This window comes from Paramormyrops kingsleyae, chromosome 12 (genome assembly GCF_048594095.1).
Source record: "Paramormyrops kingsleyae isolate MSU_618 chromosome 12, PKINGS_0.4, whole genome shotgun sequence".
NCBI classification, from domain to species: Eukaryota; Metazoa; Chordata; class Actinopteri; order Osteoglossiformes; family Mormyridae; genus Paramormyrops; species Paramormyrops kingsleyae.
In genome coordinates, this window is record NC_132808.1 from 10,536,446 (window position 1) to 10,555,728 (window position 19,283).

The following is a 19,283-nucleotide window of genomic DNA, read 5'->3' on the forward strand; positions in this document are numbered from 1 at the left end:
GTAAATTATGGGGGGTATTGTACCCCCCCAGTAATCAGAACTAGCCAATAAACCCCCCTGGACCACCTTAAATGGGTGGAGACCTCAACCCCCCCACCCCCCCTCCAATGCTCACTCCAAAGTTATGCCCTTGGTTGTATGGGTATATGAACTATGACCATTTGAATTGCATTATACCCTTTAACCTTTTTTTGTATTGCTGTAAACCAATGACATTCAATTTGGGTTTTATATACTACAATAATATGACAATGCTCAGTTTTCACACAATTTAAGTGATGGGGATTCTGGGAATTCTTAGCTTTAATATGGAAAGAGAAGCCCTTGTCTCACTAAGGCCTAATCAGGCTATAAAACTGTTATATTCACCAGGTCACTCATTTCAGCTGCTAGATGCTTCGCTGTGCGTTACCTTCTCTGGCAGTGCAAAACGCATGCTCCCACTAAACTGTGTTGTGATATCTGCTTCCAGTGCCAGTCAGACGCGGAGAGGAAACATTTGGCTCTGTGTAATTAATGCTGGACAGAAATCTAGGTCATAGCCAAACACTTTTTTTGAAGCCTTGAGTATATTAGTAGATTTAAATGGATGTTCAGATGAACGTGGAAAATATTGCTGTTACCCTTCCCCCGGGCCTCAAATGGTCGGTATTTCTTCCATGAATAATATCAAATGGTGGCCTTAAACTGAGCTGAGATCATAAAGAAGAAGCTGAATGATCTAGCATTTAATATTAAGAATTTTTTAAGATGTGAATTTCTGAACTTGGTGTAAATAATTAGAGGTTTCTCTAAGGGCATTTAATTTGCTGGTTGTGATGCCATGACCATTCTGTACCTTCTGGATCCAGGAAACTTGGTGTTGCATTTCTGGATAACATGCAGGCAGACTGTAATAACTCATCTGCATTATTTCCTGAATGAAGGTCATGACAGACTATCCCTACAGGTATATGACAGGTGTGCAAAAGTGTGCGCAGGCGGTACGTCGCGTTGGCCGGATGTCGTCGGCGCTTTAAGAGCGCACGCCTGATTCGCGCAGCTCGAATGGGTGACGTCCCGGGTGGGCGGAGTTCTGTCAGCGTGCCGGTTTGCGGAGGGCGACTGGGCTGGGAGCTGTCCACGCGCGGTGTCTGGGTGGGATGCACTTTTTTTTTTACCTTTTTATTTTTTAGGAAGCAGGTTCATTAAGATTAGTTAAAGTTAACCGAGAGTGCTGTATTTCAAGACACTGTTTTTTTTTTAATTGAAGCATAAAATCCCAGGTCAGGTCCAGAGCCTAATATTCTACGGCATCCTGAGTCAAGGTGTGTTCTTCTGAAGATCTGACAGACATCGACGGGGCTGGAAAGGGAAATAACATTTCAGCCTGTCACAGCAGCCTAGCTGCAGCTTCCACCGGGACGGATGGCAACCATGCCGAGTGAGTTGTGCTCTTAAGCGCGGCTGATCAGCACGCATTTCGTTTGACATTTTAGAATCGCACTCCAGCTGCATTATTTCACTTTGCCTTCTTAAAAAAAAAGAAATTTTAAAAGTGACGTGTCGGCGGTGCAGTGGAGCGGAGGTTGCCTGAACGTAAATAAATATGCAGATACCGGTGACTGTTCCGTGTTCCTGCCCGGCGTCCGCTACCCGCGATACGCAGCCACGCCGTTTGATGTGCGTGTAAAACTGCTGTGTTGCATAATTGATAATGGTGCGGAAAGCTGACCGGTGGAGTTACTGGGGTTGCTGTGCTTCCGATCGAGGTGGTTGGGTAACTTAAGCTTGCGTACCTTCAGTTGCATTAAGCACAGATTATTTTCGGAGATAACTAGCTTACCAACTAGTATAGAAACTATTACTGGCGATTGCAGTTATTATGCGACGTGCGTCGTCTTATCTTACATGCGGGTTCAGCGTTTGAGGCAAGTTCAGCATCCACAGTGACAGCCTTTCGGTTCCCTTTAAGCAGCCTCACCCATTGCCACATTTCCGTTACGTATCTTTCATTATCTCCCGTAGATCAATGCGTCTGTGGGTCATTTTACAGAATGTTTCTATATTTTCCTCGCTTTATACTTTAGTGGCTGGTTGTGGGCATATTTCTTTTGCTATTCCTACGATCGGAGGGCTGTCCGCTCCTCCTTCCCGCCGGTCCTTAATGATGGGAATATCTGATCCGTTGGTGCAAAGCAGGGTGGGGTTAGGCAGTGCGATCAGGCGCCTAGGATGCTTCATCTCACCCTCAGCCCTCTCTCTTAGCAGCCTCCGTGTGGATTAGGGAGTTGTCAATCTCTAAATCCGCATTACTCATCTCTCCACGTTGCCTTTCCACAGACCAGTCATGCTGGGTGCTCTTGTAAAATGACAGACATTTTGTAACGGTATATTCCTCCTGGTGCCTGGTTAATGACTTCATGTTAACCACAGCTTACTATAATTAACAGTGTTTTGATAACCTGAGGTAAAACTATTTCAAAAAGTCGTTAAGCGTGTCTTGATGGAAAAATCTCATTTATTCAACTGCAAAATATTTAGATGAAAATTTTGTGGGTTGCATGTCTGTCATAGTGCACATACAAACACAATGACACATGCAAACAAAATGACGGCAGGTCCAGTAACTGCATGTCTTTGGGCTGCGGGGGGGGGTCATGTCTCATACTGCCAGGCATAGGCTCTGGGCTTAGGTTTATCCAGTAGTGATTAAGCTGTTGGTAGATGGTTGGATGAATAGTTAATCTCAAACTGAAGGCCCAACGTCATTATATTATATACACTTGTTCACAGTTGTCCCTAGATTGTGTTATTCCTCTGCGTTCCCTGTCAGAATCGCCTAAGGGGCTGTTCCCTGTGAGATGGCAAGTTGAGAGCCTCTTTTGTTTTGCTGTGTAGAGCCTATGTTAGCGGATGTGAGAGTGCAAACCTGAAGTAAGTCAGTCATACTGGTTTTGGATCTCTGTCTTCTTCCAGCCAGTTTGACCATTCAGGTTAGCATCCTTGTACCACTGCTTGGGGAGTCACGTTCTCAGCAGGAAAGCAGTTTGTAGCTGTAAGGAGTATCTAGCCGGTTCTGCTGTGGGAGAGAGTAGTGAGGGAGGGTTCTTGCCGTCATGGAGGGGGGGCTGTGTGATTTGCTGCAGTCGGCCGTGCGTCGTGTCCCAGTACGCAGACACTCCCAGTCACTGCAGGGCAGAGTGAGCCATCCGCGCTGTGACAGCTACAAGCAGCTCGGTCACTGGGACGCCGGACCGGCCGTTCCGTGTCCTCCCTGGCCCACTGGGTCTGCCGCCATCACGCTTTTAAAGAAAACCTGCCATGTCTGGGTCGCACTACGGCCGGTGGTTTCTCTCTCGGCTGGGCGATGCCCCCAGGTGTGCAGGTGTGTGCAGACGTGCTTTCTGCTGCTCGCTGCAATCATCCCAGGGGTGCTTTGTTCCTCTTGAGAGAAAGCGGACCTGGTGTTACCTTCATGGCCGCCTTCTCCACAGCCAGCCCGCCGTTGTCAGTTGGTAATTGGATTTTAGTGGTAACCAAATGAGAAACACCTTCCAGACCGTGGGATTAATCAGAGGGTGGCAGGGTGCTGTTCTGCTGCCAAATTAGACTGCCGTCTGTAAGATGCAGCACCCTTGTCCAGGTGCTGATGGACTAAGTCCATTTTCTCCTGCTTAAAGGGGCCTTATCATGCTCGTTTTCACTGTTCGTTATTTTATATTTGGGGTTCACTAGAATTGATTTACAAGCTTCAATGTTCCAAAAACATTTCCTCATACTGCACATATCTAATCACTCGGTCTGTAACTGTCTGAAATGCTGTTAGATGAGCCCAGTGTGCTCTTATTGGTTAGCTTACCTTACACGTACTGTCCCTGTCTTGCAGTCTGCCGACAGATACCCAATAAGGATTATGTTATGAGGTGACCTCACCATGTCACGGAAGTGTGGGCTGGAATTGTAACGAGGCATTCCAGACAGATTAGAGAAAAGTGCTTTATGCGGTGAGAGTTACTCCCTTTGAAGCGTACTTTCAGCATTCATTCAGTTCATTTTATTTTTATATAGGGCATTTTCTCAGCATTACATTGTCTCAAAGTGCCTTACATTGTCCCTGCCCAATGCCCTCAGAGAGTAACCCAGAGGTGACAGTGGCAAGGAAAAACTCCATAGTAGGAAGAAATCTCGGGAGGAACCAGACTCAAAGGGGGAGCCCATCCTCCAGGGACCAGCAGAGGAAGTCCAAAATAACAATGTCCTGATTTATAAAGTTAAATAGTATGTAGTCCAGTTATAAATGCGGAAGGTCCAGCTAATGTCAGGAGAGGAAGGTGAGGAAGCTGCTTCCTTCGGGCAGGATGGAGGGGGGGTGCGGTCCAGCAGCCGGCAGGTGTGTAGTCGGGCTGGGTGGGCAGGCGGTGAACCGCCCACTATCAGGACAGAGAACTGAACAGAGCATTAATAAAACTGCGTGACACATAGTTGAAATTATCAGGTATTTTTTAGTGTGGTATGGAGATATGGAGGCTACAGCAGGTCTGATTAACTTTGCAGATTGTTTACTTGCACATGAAGCTATATACCACGCAAAAGGAAAGGGAAAAACCGAAAAGCATAATAGGGGCCCTTTAATGTTTGTGTTCTCACAGATTCCGTTGGGTGGTGTGCATCTGCCTGTCAGTGTGTACTCGTATACCAAATCTACACCCTTTGAGAGAGAAGGAACAGCGGTGAGCATCTGCATGTTGTGATAAGTGCTTTCACTTCAGGAATACTGCAGATAAACCTGTCAGTACTGTTAAGCCTAACCTGCTGAAAGTGGATTGAATGGCATTCTGTATTTAAGGTCAATAGTCGCAATTAAAGTTGGTCTTTCCTATGCAAATATAATCATGGTTTTGGGTGGTTTCTTGTCTTTTTTTCCAGTTCAGTTAATTAATGAAGGTGGACGGAACTTGTTGATTTCTGCTAAAATGTTTTGTGGGGGGGGGACTATTTTGTTTTGCAGGAGTGATAGGATTATTTTTATAATTTTTCACCTTTTTTGTGATCCTTTCATTGAAAGCAGAGTATTGGCTCCTCTTTAGATGCACTCTAAGAATGACTTTAGGTGAAAGGACAGAGATGAGTTATTTAGTTCAGATGAGGGACATTAGGGGGGGGGTGAGACATAAGGGAGCTTTCTGCCAGTTTTGGGAGACCTGGAAGACATTTTTGCATTTTTTTTGAACCCACATTCATTCAATGGGCTCTGGTTTAGAGTGTCATATAAGGGCTTCATATTAAGTTCAGCACCAGCATAGTCTGCGGGTCCCTAGTGGAAAGATTGCTGTCTTTACATGTTAGATCAAGTCTCTACTGATGTAACTGCAAGATAGATGATAAAACGACAAATCCATCCATTTACTAAATGCTTCTTCTGGTCAGGGTTGTAGGAGACAGAATGGATGTGTTGTATAATATGTTTTTCTTTTATATGAGGTTGAATTATCCGCAGTGTGCCGCGATTTGGGCAGGGTGGCGGCTCAGTGGGTGGCACTGCTGCTTCACACCTCCAGGGTTCAGATCTGTGTCTCTGTGTTTCTCGGGTTTCTTTGTGCACTTTGGTTTCCCGCTTCAGTCCAAAGACACACATTTAGGGTTAGTGTGACCTGTAACCTGCCCGATGGCCCGCTGTGTGCGTGTCCTGTGATGTGTTGCAGTGTTTCCCGTTTCTGTCCTCTGTGCTCTTTCCCATGGACTGTCTGGCAGGGAGCTTGGGAGGAGCAAAAGCATGGACTGAGTGTGCACGTCCGTGCTTGGCAGTCCGTGCTTGGCAGTCCGTGCTTGGCAGTCCGTGCTTGGGCGTCCGTGCTTGGGCGTCCGTGCTTAGGCGTCCGTGCTTGGGCGTCCGTGCTTGGGATCAGTCTGGGAAACGCTGATGTATCGGCATCCTGTCCTTGGGATAAGCTCCACTCCCCCTCATAGTGGATAAGTGGCTGGAAAATGTAGGCAGTGATGTTAAACGACGGTATTATGTTAGCAATATGATTTTGGATAAAGATGAACGGGTGCGCGATGAGCCGGGACTGCCGGACGGCCATTGGCAGACTGCTCGTAATGTCAGGCCCTGTTTGTCGGCCCGCCCCTCCTTTGCAGAGCTCAGGCTCCTGCATGCTCTGCTTCCTTAAGCTCAGCGTCTGCTGGGAACCACACCACTCTGCGAGGCTCAAAGGAAGCCAGACTGTCTGTTCAGCAGCTTTGCAGGCAGCCCCCGCCCCCCCCCACTTCAGCATCTCTGTGTCAGGTGGCGACAGCTCCACTGCTGTGGAAAACATTTTATTATGCAGCCTTTTGGGTCACCAGTCAGTCGTGGTGTCTGGCCCATCTTTCTGCTTAAGGCGTGTGTTTGATAACAAAACGAACGACGTCATGTTAAGCAGGAAACGCTTATCAGTGGCTAAAAATCCTGCAATGGGAAGTATGAGTAATCTTATTTTTGTTTGCCTGATTGCATCTCAGATCCAGAACCTTAAGATGCTCTGGTTGTAAATCCAGTCTAAAAAGCAGACTGGGAGCTGCCTCATCATTTGGCATCCCTGCAGTGGTATAGTCGCTGAATCCATTGTTTTTCTGTAGATGTAATCACCCTGCCCAGTTTTGCTAGAAAATCGTTCCCCGTAGACTGGAAGCTGTGCGGTCATGTCGAGGAGAAATTACGGAAAACTCAATTTTGTACCCTGCCCCTAGACACGGGTCCTTGCTCTGCTAACTGCAGGTCCATTAAAGGCTGGAACCGTTAGCTTCCATGGTGAGGGAGGTGCATATAATGTGGTCACAACATTAGACAAACCCTAGGACACCTCATTAAACCTTGGGGTCCCACTCTGCTGCACTAAGGCACCAAAAGCTGTCAAGCCTTGTGCAGATGAAGCCTTTGATAGGAGGCTGAGCCGTGGGGAGACCATGACACCTCCCACAGTAACTGCTCCATGTAACATCAAAGTGTTTAACGTTATGGATGGAGTTCCTGTACCTTTAACACTTAGTCTTCAAATGTCAGCAAGCTCTTTACTCTGAATCATGAAAATGACGCTGTTACTTCTCCTGGTCTGGTTGGGGTTTGTGCCACTACCTATTGGTACAGAGTAATTCTCAAAAACATTATCATTTCTCAGAATTACAAGTGCTGCCGGATTAGAAGAGTGCTCTTTGAGCATTTGCATAAATGTCATATTTAACATATGTATTTAATATAATGCTTAATATGTGAGTAGACTGTGAAGGTGCTAATTTGTGCAGGGTGGGGAGGGGGAATAATTTCACATAATTCTTTTTTTTTTTTTTAAGATGTTTTGTTTGTTTATTTTTCCCTCATCATTTTTTAAAATTTTAATTAGTCTATTAGTGCTTTTTACTCTCTCTGTTGGTTTAGATTTGTGGACAGTACGTTGAATTTGCACACTTTTAAAATTTTAATCTTGCTACTATTACATGGCATTTACATAAATGTTTTATTTTCATTCCATTTTTGTTTAAAATTTGCTTAAAATTTTGAGTTGCATTGTACATTGTGATTTGTTCAAAATTTTGCGGAAAAAAAACATTGTAAACCCAATCTGATTCCCGCTGTTGTTGCATGGCTCCTGCAAAGACCACAGACCACACAGATGTAGATGGTAAACCAGTCTGTCACACTTTGTCCCTGAGCTCTCACCTTTGTATGCAAATACCTACTAGGTTCTCCAAAGGCTGCTGCTTGGCTTCTGATTGGACAGTGTGTGAGGATTTCCCCATTTGAGTTTCAGCACTATAATAATGCTCCCGGGTGAGATTTCAGTCTTCATTCCAACCTGTGTGGGGAAAAGCCATGTTACTGCTGCTCGATCACTGAGCCCTACAATTAGATTTGTGCGTCGATCTCTATTCTTTCTTGGGGCTGATTCAATTATTTGATCAGACATGGGCACATAGGAGATGGCATAGATTCAAAAGAAGTGGACAGACGTTCAGTAAAATGGCAGGTAGCTGTGCAGCATGTACTGAAGTGCTTTTAATTATATTTAAGGCCTACATGATAATTGTCACCAGCTTAGTGCCCGGAGACTGTTAAAGAACGAGGGTGGAAAATAAGCTTCCTGTTCTCTGGGTCGGATGGAGGGGCCGGAGGTCTGTTAGCTTGTGACCCGTGCAGTTCCGATAACCTGAATCCCGCAGAACATGTGGAACCTCTCAGACATCCTCTGCAGTCGGTCCATAGGCAGGGCTGCAGTCCCTACAGAGATGCCCCTCTTAGACATGCTTTGCACACGTTATGAGAAATGCACCGAGCCCTGCGTTTCCTTCACAAATCTCATTACCAGCATCTGTATCTCGTATCTGCTGGCGGTACAGTTTGGGCCGGGGGGGGGGGGGTTGGAGGTGTGGGGGCTGTTGGCAAATGGGTTGTATTACACTGGCAGCACGATTGCAGCTCCCCACTTTGCTGCCCGTTTCATTTATTTATCTCTGATACTTGATACTGAAAACTGTGCACTGCCTAAAACCTTGGAATGACATAGGAACATAAATCTTTGGCCTATAAACTGCAGGAGGAAGCTGTGGAACGGGAATTACCCGTCATGGCTGTCTGAGCTGTGTTGGTCCGGCATCGTTCTCTAACCAGTAGAATAAGTCTGCTTGATAGCGGTGCTTGGCGATGAGGAGGAGGCTCCTCTAGCATGTCGTCTTTCAGTATTGGCTCGGTGCATCCAGTGTGGAGCGTTGACCCCATGGGACTCCCTAGGTTTTCCATCCACTGAAGTAATTTACTTTCATCGCTCAACAAGTTTGCTCTCATTATGCCTACGTTCATTCAAGCGACAGGTTTTATTTGCCTCAGAGCTTTCATTTTGGAATTTTAATAGGCCTGAAAAGCAGTGGGCGACTTTACTGTGAAATGCATATGTTGGGGGAAGGTTAAGTTGGCTGTGTAGCACAGGACAGGGTTATGCTCTCTGTCTGAATCGAGCTAAGGTACTTGCAGGCAGACACCTCTGTTTATTTGTGTCTGTATGTTGGTCAAGGGTTGAAGTTCATGCCTAAGCGTACACTCTTTATGGACTTTGGTGGCAGAAGAGGGCAGCGCCAGGGGGTGTGGCGAGGTGGTGGCAATGCAGAGAGTCAAGTGAAGGAGATTGAGTGATGGCAGAGATGCATTGATTCCCACAGATGCCATTGTGCTGCTGTGAGAAAGTTTGTGACCCCCTTTAGAATTTATACTAAAATCTCATCTTATCGTCAATCTAAGTCATATTAATAGACACTTACTAAATAACTAGACCTTAGATTTTAAATGGCCATTTCTTTATTAAATGAGTTAAACACTCAAGGTCACTAGTGAAGAAAGTATGTGAACCCGTAGGATGGTGACTTTTTGAAAGGAGGATGATCATAGTCAGGTGCTCACGTTTTAGCCACTCATGCAGAAATCCAATTTCAAAGGGCTGCCAAACTTCCTGCACATGCATTATGCAGCGACTGCCTGCAGCTGCGGGGTGGATTGGAGGCCGCATTGTCATTTTTTCATGCACTTAAAGGCTGCAGTGCTCCGCACACTGTAGAAATGCAATAAAGCACCAAGTTCCCTGGTGATGGGCAAACTGGAACACGGAACAGCATCACACATGAATGCATCGGCGTCTTCACCCTGCATGAGAAAAATCAGCTCTTCCGCAGTCACTATTCTGACCGCCTTCCCGGAGCTGGGCTCATGCCCAAGTGTTGGATGTGTCCCCCCGCTTGGGCAGTTGTGCGGTCTCCCATCTCATTAGATATGCTCGATTTTCCCATGCTTCCTGGAACATTCCAGGGACCTGAGATGAAGCTACTTTATAGTTAATGTGTTTGTTTTTCCCCTAAATGCCGAATGACTGGTGGCTCTTTGTTATTCCCCTGGTCTGAGCTTGGACCGTAATCAACAGCAGCCTAGCCCCCCCCCCCCCTCCATTTTGGCCAGCAAATCAGCTTGGTTACCCCCTCAGTCCCTGGAGCGGCTCTCATCAGGGTGCCTTGGCCCAGTGCCATGTTTACTGACACTATGTATCCCTGTGTGTGGGGGAAAACGCAGAAACCATAGACAGCTGCACTTCTCAAAGACGGGTAGAATGAGAATCGCGGTTGCAGTGTCAGAAGACTGAGCAGCAGACGTGGCTGTCACACCTGATGCTTGTTGACATTACAGGCTGTAATGTATCAGTATCCCTATTGATTCTCGTCTCCATTATGCCTTCTGTCTTAAAGGGGCCACAATCAGCTGTACATTTACCGTACAGGCGGTTATTGCGGGAAGGGTACCCTGTTTCTGCCCTAGGCATCGACTTCCTTTCAAAAAGCTTTATAGAGGAGTAACAGTTGAAACATTAATGTCATTGTTATTACTTTCAAGCGTCATTTATGGTCCGGGGTTATATATTTTTTCCTCACTGTCCACTGGAAAGGGGTTAAAACTAAGTCAAGTTAACTTGACAGGCCTGCTCTGTTTGGTAAAGCACATCTTTTCCCTGATCTTCTTGTGTGAGGCTTTCTGAGTGGGTGGGCTGTGGCCTGGTCTTCTGTGGCCTTGTGAGGCAGTTTAAAAAGCCGTCCACTGCTTTTGTAATTCTAGTTTGATCTGAACTGAAATTGCCTTCAGTCCAGCTGTAACTCATGACACTAAAATTCTGAAATCTGTGAAATACCTAATCTGTCGGCCATCTGACGCATCAGAGAGGATCGGGGCCTTTATTAACCTTGGGCGAATCCTGCCCATTGAGGCAGCTGATGGGCAAAGCCACGTCTGGACCAGCGTTTCCATCTGCATTCCAGGCGTCAGATGTGCAGTGTTTAAGGGTGTGAACCATCGGCTCGAACCATCTGTGCCACAAATGTTGCCATCAAGTGAGTTTGTGTGCTAAGTGTATCGGTCGATTTTTAACATCAAAGCATACTTTTGTGCTTCCTTTCCTGAGTGAGCCATGGTATGTTTAACTGTAACTTGGAGGCTATTGGCCACTAAGGGACCCCCTTTCTGGTTTTTCCCCCTCTTTGCTTATCAGCTGAACACTGTCTGAACAGCACGTTCGGCTCTTGCTGTCAGAACTGCAAGCTGTCGGACACGAGCGATCCGGCTGGTAATCTGGTGTTAACTCCAGATTAAAGTCTGTATGATGACCTGCGGCATCCTCAGTGCACATGGTCGCCGTGGGTCACCCTAACCCTGCAGCTGTGGTGAAGCGAATCCATGACTGCTACCTGAATATCAGCCAATGAAAGCCTCCCGCTCCGTGCGGACACTGATTGCACCAATAAGCAATAGTGCTCTAACGGCAAGGCTTCAGTGGTGAAGCTGGACTCCTGGCACTGCTGCGACCCAAGTTTCTTTCTTTTTTTAAAAAATTTAATTAAATTTTGCCAGGTATCTGTATTCATATGTGTACTCATATGGAGTGGGTGTAAAGCACCAATAGCCAGGGTTCGAAAAGATGATCGAAGTAAGTGAAATAATGCTGGTATTAATAAATTAGTAAATTATATTTTAGGTAATGAGTAAGATGGTGTTAATAAATTCTTAACTATACCAATATTATTGATTATATTAAAATTATTTTTTTAATTAACAATGTGTGCTTCGTCTTTGACGTAGAGCTTTTTAAACATACTGGAATTGTCACCGTGAGCTAATGTTGCTGAGGACTTTCCATAATAATCAGATCCTAATTGCCATGAATGATGTTTGTGGGGTTGCTCTGCTTTGGTGAAAGTGTGTGTTGTTTTGCTGGAAATGACTTGTCAGAATGGGAAGCCCTACAGGCACCTGGGGCCAGTGCGGCCTTGCGTTTCTCTCCACTCCCATCGGCAGCTTCCTCGCCCCAGCTACGGGCGAGACACCGGGCTGCATCCCCTGTCGGCATGCCGGTGTCATTCTGAATGAGCGAGGGCGACTATGAGGTTTTACCCATAGGGGGCGCTGTTTGCAGCCCCGAGCCTGGCTGTGCTAAGGAGGGTAGCGGAGCTGTGTGCCCAGACAGCGTCATTTCACAGGGGAATGAGACCACGCACCAAATTAGGGGACCCCAGCTACAGTGACGCATTAAATGACGCATTAAATATTTAAGGGTCAATTAAATCTGCTTTTAAAATTGTCAGTTCTAAATCTGTACCGCATGTGTGTGTGTGTGTCCAGGGTACGATACTGAGAGAGTGTGCTTGGCTGTGGAATGGCCCCCACCGCCCCCGCGCCCCCCAAAACCCCCACACACCACTGTGCCATGCATTTCTGTCCGACTCCGATGGAGGAACCCAAAGACCAGGAGCAGGACCCACTGCCTTCCACCTGCATCACGGTGCCCAATCCCAGTCCTGCCGCACCGCATCTCTCAGCCTCCCCGAATGACTGGCTTCCAGAGTACAGCTGCTGGTTTGTGGGTAATAATTTGGCCTGACAAAAAATACCAGAAGTGTCTGATGCCTGGATGTTTAGGGCGTTGCGCATCTGATCTGGCCTGTGCTGGCCTGGCATTTTCTAACAAATGAGGGGCATTTAGCGGATTCTGTGGATTTGCTGCTTGTTTGAGTCTAATGGCCAGGCTTGTGGATAGGCGGTCTGTCTTCATAATGCGTCCACGCCATGCCATGTTTTCTGTGTCTCGACATACCACGCCTCCTTCCTCCTTGCCCGTGACCTCACTGTGACATTTCAGAGAATCTGCCCTTTGCCATAAACCCACGTGACCAAAAGATGTCTAGGTGCCCAATGATAGGCTGGGGAGGGGGGCGTTTGTGTAAGTGTGTCCTGGCTTGTGTGCGAGTGCCTGTGTCTGTGGTATCTTGCCCAGCATGGCATGAACTGATAACCTGCTTCCCTTGGTCTCTGCAAAAAGCGAACCGTTACTTCCTGTTCGGGTTAGTCTTTCCATCAAAGGGCAGCACTAACTCAGCGGACCCTCGGTTCATATTCAAGGTTTGTAATAGCGGTTTTAAAGAATTGCTCTCTTTTACTCAAGGAACATTGTGTATAATAGCAGGTTTATTTTTTTGTTCTTTGACCATGCGGACGTTTGCATGCCCAGAATCGGGTAGCTGTCACGTGTAGCTGTGGTTATTCGCTTCAGCGTAAGATTCAGTGTATTTCTAGAAGGTTTCTGTGAAACTGGCTGGTATCTTCCTCAGGCTACTTGAGATGGGCTGTATGCAGGATATAGTGACGATAGCTTGTGGATTTCTGATACTCCTTATTGGCATGTTTGTGTATTTATGCTCTCTTGTGTGTCACACACATAGCAGTAGGAATTTCATTGACGGGCTGAAATCCTGTCCCATCGGGCCTTGTTGTTTGAGGGGTTCCTGCAGTGCGACGTGAGTGAATGCTGCGCTCAGGATTAGCTGACCTACTTTTCCTTTAAGTGCTGCCTCATCTCTCAGTATGTTAGAGAATGTCTGTTCTGTGTTGCGTGTCCTGCGACTTCGGTCAAGCGTGATTCCGAGCTGCCTGCTTCTCAGCTTCGGTCGAGTTTGCTTACTGTCTAAATGGCATCAGCTAAATGCAAGACAGAACTGAATGGTGATGAATGGAAGCCTAGTGAGAAGCCCAAGACAATTAGTTTATGCTTCATGATCTATTCAGCTGAGCCCAGAAGTGCCAAATGGGGGTTGGATAAAAACTTGGATGAATGTCATGCTTGGAGCTCAGATCATTCTGTGAGCCTGGATTAGGGCTCTCCATTCATACTATCAGAAGTGCTCTTTTTAGTGGTCTATCCTCGCAGTCTTCTGTAATATCTTGTGCTTTTTCATGGTGTTTATCCTGCTGGTGCTGGTCATCCGTGTCTTAACCTGTTGCTTCACGGAATGATTGTGCAATTTGCTGAAAGAATTTGTCAAGTCCACTCGGAAATGCTCGTGTCCACCTTGCGATATCCTCCAGCATCTCTGTTTGCAGCCGAAGGTGAACTCTGGTCTTAACGGCAAGCTGAACGCGCCGTGTGCTCCGACTGCACGGCAGACTCCGCTTGGCAGCACCTGGTGTCAGATGTGAGGGGGAGGGAACCAGCAACAGGCTACAAACAGCCGATTCACCCGCTTTGCTCTGTGTGAATATTAATTTGACATTCAGCACGAGCCCCTGATGCAAGAAGGATGAGTGTTTGTGGAGCGAGTCTCCCCTTACTGTGGCTGCGGGTAGCACCCCCTGCTCTTGCATCAGCCAAGCGTGAAGCCTTACATTTGGCTCCGGTGATGGCATGACCGTGTGACTCGGGGAGGAGGAGAAGGAGGAGGACGAACCTCTGGCAAGAGGCTTCTGGCTTCCCAAGCCTTGCTTTCACATGTAAATAATGTTGTAAATACTATGTGGCTTGTATGATGACATGAGTGCTTCTGATTCAGCTGGAGTAAATTCAACCTTATCCTGTAGACTCGGGGTTTCAGTCTTGTCATGAAATCTCTGCAAAACAACACTGTGCTGGGTTCTGGAGTATGCATTTTCATTGCATTTCTATTTTTGCTCAATAAGCATTGAAGTGCCTGCCTTTGCTTGTAGCTGGGTGCCTTTGCTTGTAGCTGGGTGCCTTTGCTTGTAGCTGGGTGCCTTTTCTTGTAGCTGGGTGCCTTTGCTGACGGTGGCTGGGTGACCTTGTCAGCCGGTTTGTCTGCCTGAGTTGCCTGGCAGGGCATTAGCAGTATAGTCTGTCACACCTGGGAAACAGCTGAGAGCCATTTGTATTCACACGTGAATCCGTGTCATGTTCTACATGAACACCCATCCCTCTTTGAAAAGGCTATTTGGCCTCCTGACTGGTCTTTGTGTCATTCCTGTGCCCTTCATTGGAAAGATAATCCGCATCAACCCTTAGGGTTTGCCAGGAGTTAAATGTTTAGTTGTATATGTATTTAAAGTACAGTACACCTTTTCTGGACATTTGATCATGGCGAGATATAGATGACGAGACGAGACGTGGCCCCGGTGTGGCGTGACAGTGACGCGTGACGACATTGTTTGGCAGACTTGGCCTCACTGTGAGGAAGCCCCAGGGCAACCAGCCTGATGGGAGCCGCTTGGCCCTCAGCGAGGCTTCACTGCCTCGGGAGCCGCTTGGCCCTCAGCGAGGCTTCACCGCCTCGGGAGCCGCATGGCCCTCAGTGATGCTTCACTGCCTCGGGAGCCGCATGGCCCTCAGCGAGGCTTCACCGCCTCGGGAGCCGCTTGGCCCTCAGCGAGGCTTCACTGCCTCGGGAGCCGCTTGGCCCTCAGCGAGGCTTCACCGCCTCGGGAGCCGCATGGCCCTCAGTGATGCTTCACTGCCTCGGGAGCCGCATGGCCCTCAGCGAGGCTTCACCGCCTCGGGAGCCGCATGGCCCTCAGCGAGGCTTCACCGCCTTGTGATCTCCTGCCCTGCAAGAAAGACCCTCAGATGGAGGCTACAGTCTACAATTCTCTTCATTGGAGTCTAATTGCTAATGAGATTAAGGGCCTTTATGCAGAGTCATTCAAACCTGTGAGACTAGGTTAAAAAAAGGTCTTTTATTTTTGGTGCGATGATCTGTAGAGGGCAAAGGAACGTGGGCAAAGGAATGTGGGCACTTGCTGGGCATGTTCCTGACCAAGGGCAGTTTGACACTGTGGAGCTCGTGTGGTTCAGGAGTTTGTGGTTCAGGAGTTTTCTGTTCCCTTGTGTCATGGCCCCTCCATTCTCTGCAGAGAAAAAAAGGATGGTTAAATGCCCTTTGCTGCATATATTTACATATTAAAGAGGGCTCTGTTCTGGAAGACCTTATATCTGTCTGTGCTGCTGTGTTTGTTTGTGTCGGTATTCCCTAGGCAGGGTGAGAAATGTGGGCCAGTGACTGTAAGGGGCTGGATGCGTCCCGCTGGGTCCCAAGTGTCTCAGAGCTTTCAGCTGTAAAGACGGCAGCTGTCACGCCCATTCCTGTCTCTCTCGTGTACATCGTTAAGCAACGGCGTGCTCGCTAGGTGGCGCTGTAGCTCCGCTCCTGTAGGGTGTGTGCAGTCTGTTCTCCCCTTGTTTCCACATTTCACTATGCTTTTCTCCCAATTACAAAACATGACTTTAGGTGAATTGGTGGTAGTGTGTGGTCTACTATGGACTGGCATCCCATCCAGGGTGCCCCCCCTGCTTTGTGTCCCGTGCTCCCTAAGGTAGGCCCCCTAGGCCAACCCCACTCCCCAGGTTAGATGGACGTTCTCAGTTGTCTTTTCAGTTGGGTTAAGTGCAGATAGAAGCACATCCATCTTTAATGTTCATGAAGGTGTCTCTGTAATTGGCGTGCCCTAGCTCCCCCCCCCCCCCACCCCCCACATTAGGTGGCCATTAATAAGCTCAGAAGCACAGCCAGTACCTCCGGCTCAGCTGTTTGATTAAGCATGGAGGTGATTTGTTGATCTGTATTTAAACAGATTGTGGGCACAGAAACTAGAGGTTTGCCTCTCTGAACACACTTGTACACAAACAGGCAGCCATATTTCAGTCTAGTCATTGACCTGTTATTGGTTCACTGGCTTTTCCCCTTTGACTGGCAGATCCATATTGTACAGCTACTAGTGGTGCACCGATTTTTGTCCGTACTGTACTGTAGTGAGTTTCTAAGGGGTGCATGATTCGACGAAATCCCTTGTCCTCCACTATGTCACTGTCCAATGTAATTATCTCCTTTATTTTAGTGGTTGTGTCTTTAACTGTGGGGCTGCTAACTTTTAATATTGACTAAAGTTTTAATATCAGGCAGGAATTTCCACCAAGACTGACACATTGGACCGATGCCAATGTCTTCATTTTTAACGAACATCAGCCAGTACTCTGATTACTGATGCATCTTTGGCAGCTACGATTGCCTAGCTGAGGCTCAGTCTCTCTCCCCAGTGCCATTCTGCCTCGCCGGCCTCTATCTGCCTCGCCGGCCTCTATCTGCCTCGCCGGTCATACGCTTCAGGACCAGCACGCATCAGGTCCTTGATTTCCATGGATCTACATGTTGCCTGAGAATGAGTTGGGTCACTGGAGGCCTGCCCTCTTACCACTGCCCTCCAAGTGTGTCGCCAGCTTAAGGAAGAGAAGAAAAGCTTGTGAGCCCCACATTTATTATGAATAATTTATAAATAAGGGGTTTAGATTGTAGCCTCCTGAGATATTTAATTCATTGGGGGGGGGGGCGCTCTTCTGTAGCAGGGACAGAGCTTTTAGTCGCTAAGGTTGCCCAGGAAACAATGTACTTAAAACCATTAGTGGTCAGATGGAAAGAAGTAAGCATTTTTGCTAAAGCTCTAACCAGCTGAATTATTTACACAGTATGTACAGCACCAGTCTGAAGCCTAGACACAAACTAGCGCTGGGCGGTATACCAGTTCATCGACAATAGTTATTAAAGTCATCCCAGTTAAGCAAGCATGCTGTTACCACGCTAAATATATGGTAATAGTCAATAAAACATGTGTCTGTGTGGCTAGCTATACCGATATACACAATCAATAAGACGTGTCACTGTCTAGCTAAATGTGCAATGTTACTCTGATAAAACATGACTGTTATACTATCAAGCTAAATGTAAATGATTTTTTTTTAATGATTAATAAAAACACGTGTTATTAAAACGCTTGCTGCTGCAAAAAAAATGCCGGATATACAGTACAGTGAAACTGCCAGAATCTTAAAAAAATACACATTTTTGCTCATACTACCCAACACTAGACTCAACTACTGAAAATCATGTTTTTCAAAAATTTTACGATCCCTAAGCACACCTTGAGGTTATGTAGTAAATATAATGAAAGACGGAGATGGAGCGCTGTGACCGCTGACCCGGTCTTATCCCTGACCTAAACCCTACAGAGCTGGTTTGGAATGATCTGGATCAAGGAGTAAGAGCAAGGCAGCCGACTTGTGCCCAGTACTTGTGGAAACACCTTCAGCACTGTGGGAGGAGTATTGATAGAAGAAGCAGGTAACATTTTACTTGACAGGGCACAAACAACTTGGTAACTCAGTTACTACTCAAGAACAAATGTGCTAATATAGTAACTACATGAAATACAGGAAGTGTCATGATTAATGAACAAACATGGGATCAGTACATAACTAACAGTTAGTTTCTGGTTAATTAATACATTAAGTAAGAGTGGACTACTACCTTGTTTATGCCCCCTCAAGTGAAGTGTTAACACATTCCAGTTAGCTATACCTGGAAGCTGGTTCACAATATGCCAAAAGTCTGTAATGCTGTTATTGAAGCAGAAGGGGGCTATTTGAAGAGTCAAAAAAATTAAGGAAATTGAGATTTTGAACACTTGATTGTTGCAATATTTAATATGCATTACTTCATTGGATTGAGGCCTGTCACTATATGGTGAATAACAGCTAGACTTCTGCAAGCAGTTTATTTTATATTTTTTTACATGCAAGGCTAAATATTGTTTAAAGACATTAATCTCACATCACTTTATTGACCAATATTAAAAATTGTGTGAATAATACTAAATTGCGTGATTTTTATAGTATTAAAGAAGTGAAATGTCATTTGTTAGAACAGACCTACTTGAAGTCAATGACAACAATTGTTTGTAAAAATTAGTAATCAGTACAGACTGCGTTCCTGTCAGCCTGAATTGATAAGGGACAGGTATAACTGTGAAGGTGTACAAGAGCAGTATTAGCAGTAATCAGTACAGACTGTGTTCCTGTCAGCCTGAATTGATAAGGGACAGGTATAACTGTGAAGGTGTACAAGACCAGTATTAGCAGTAATCAGTACAGACTGCGTTCCTGTCAGCCTGAATTGATAAGGGACAGGTATAACTGTGAAGGTGTACGAGAGCAGTATTGGCAGTAATCAGTACAGGCTGTGTTCCTGTCAGCCTGAATTGATAAGGGACAGGTATAACTGTGAAGGTGTACGAGAGCAGTATTGGCAGTAATCAGTACAGGCTGTGTTCCTGTCAGCCTGAATTGATAAGGGACAGGTATAACTGTGAAGGTGTACGAGAGCAGTATTGGCAGTAATCAGTACAGGCTGTGTTCCTGTCAGCCTGAATTGATAAGGGACAGGTATAACTGTGAAGGTGTACAAGAGCAGTATTGGCAGTAATCAGTACAGACTGTGTTCCTGTCGGCCTGAATTGATAAGGGACAGGTATAACTGTGAAGGTGTACGAGAGCAGTATTAGCAGTAATCGGTACAGACTGTTCCTGTCGGCCTGAATTGATAAGGGACAGGTATAACTGTGAAGGTGTACGAGAGCAGTATTGGCAGTAATCAGTACAGACTGTGTTCCTGTCAGCCTGAATTGATAAGGG

General features: G+C 46.5%; 1 protein-coding gene across 8 annotated transcripts in view; it reads left to right on the forward strand.

Annotated features, from left to right (window-relative positions):
- Positions 1-1,051: 1,051 nt before the first annotated feature.
- The window catches only part of jakmip1 (janus kinase and microtubule interacting protein 1), a 47,623-nt gene continuing 29,391 nt past the window's right edge, over positions 1,052-19,283 (forward strand). For 4 of the 8 annotated variants that reach the window (XM_023797266.2, XM_023797267.2, XM_023797263.2 and 1 more), the window contains exon 1: positions 1,062-1,423. The gene's annotated coding sequence lies outside the window, so the exon portion shown is untranslated. Of the gene's footprint in view, positions 1,424-4,631; positions 4,713-12,781; positions 12,941-19,283 lie in introns of those variants that run through there. The other 4 variants (XM_072718660.1, XM_072718662.1, XM_072718661.1 and 1 more) reach the window with 4 other exon arrangements.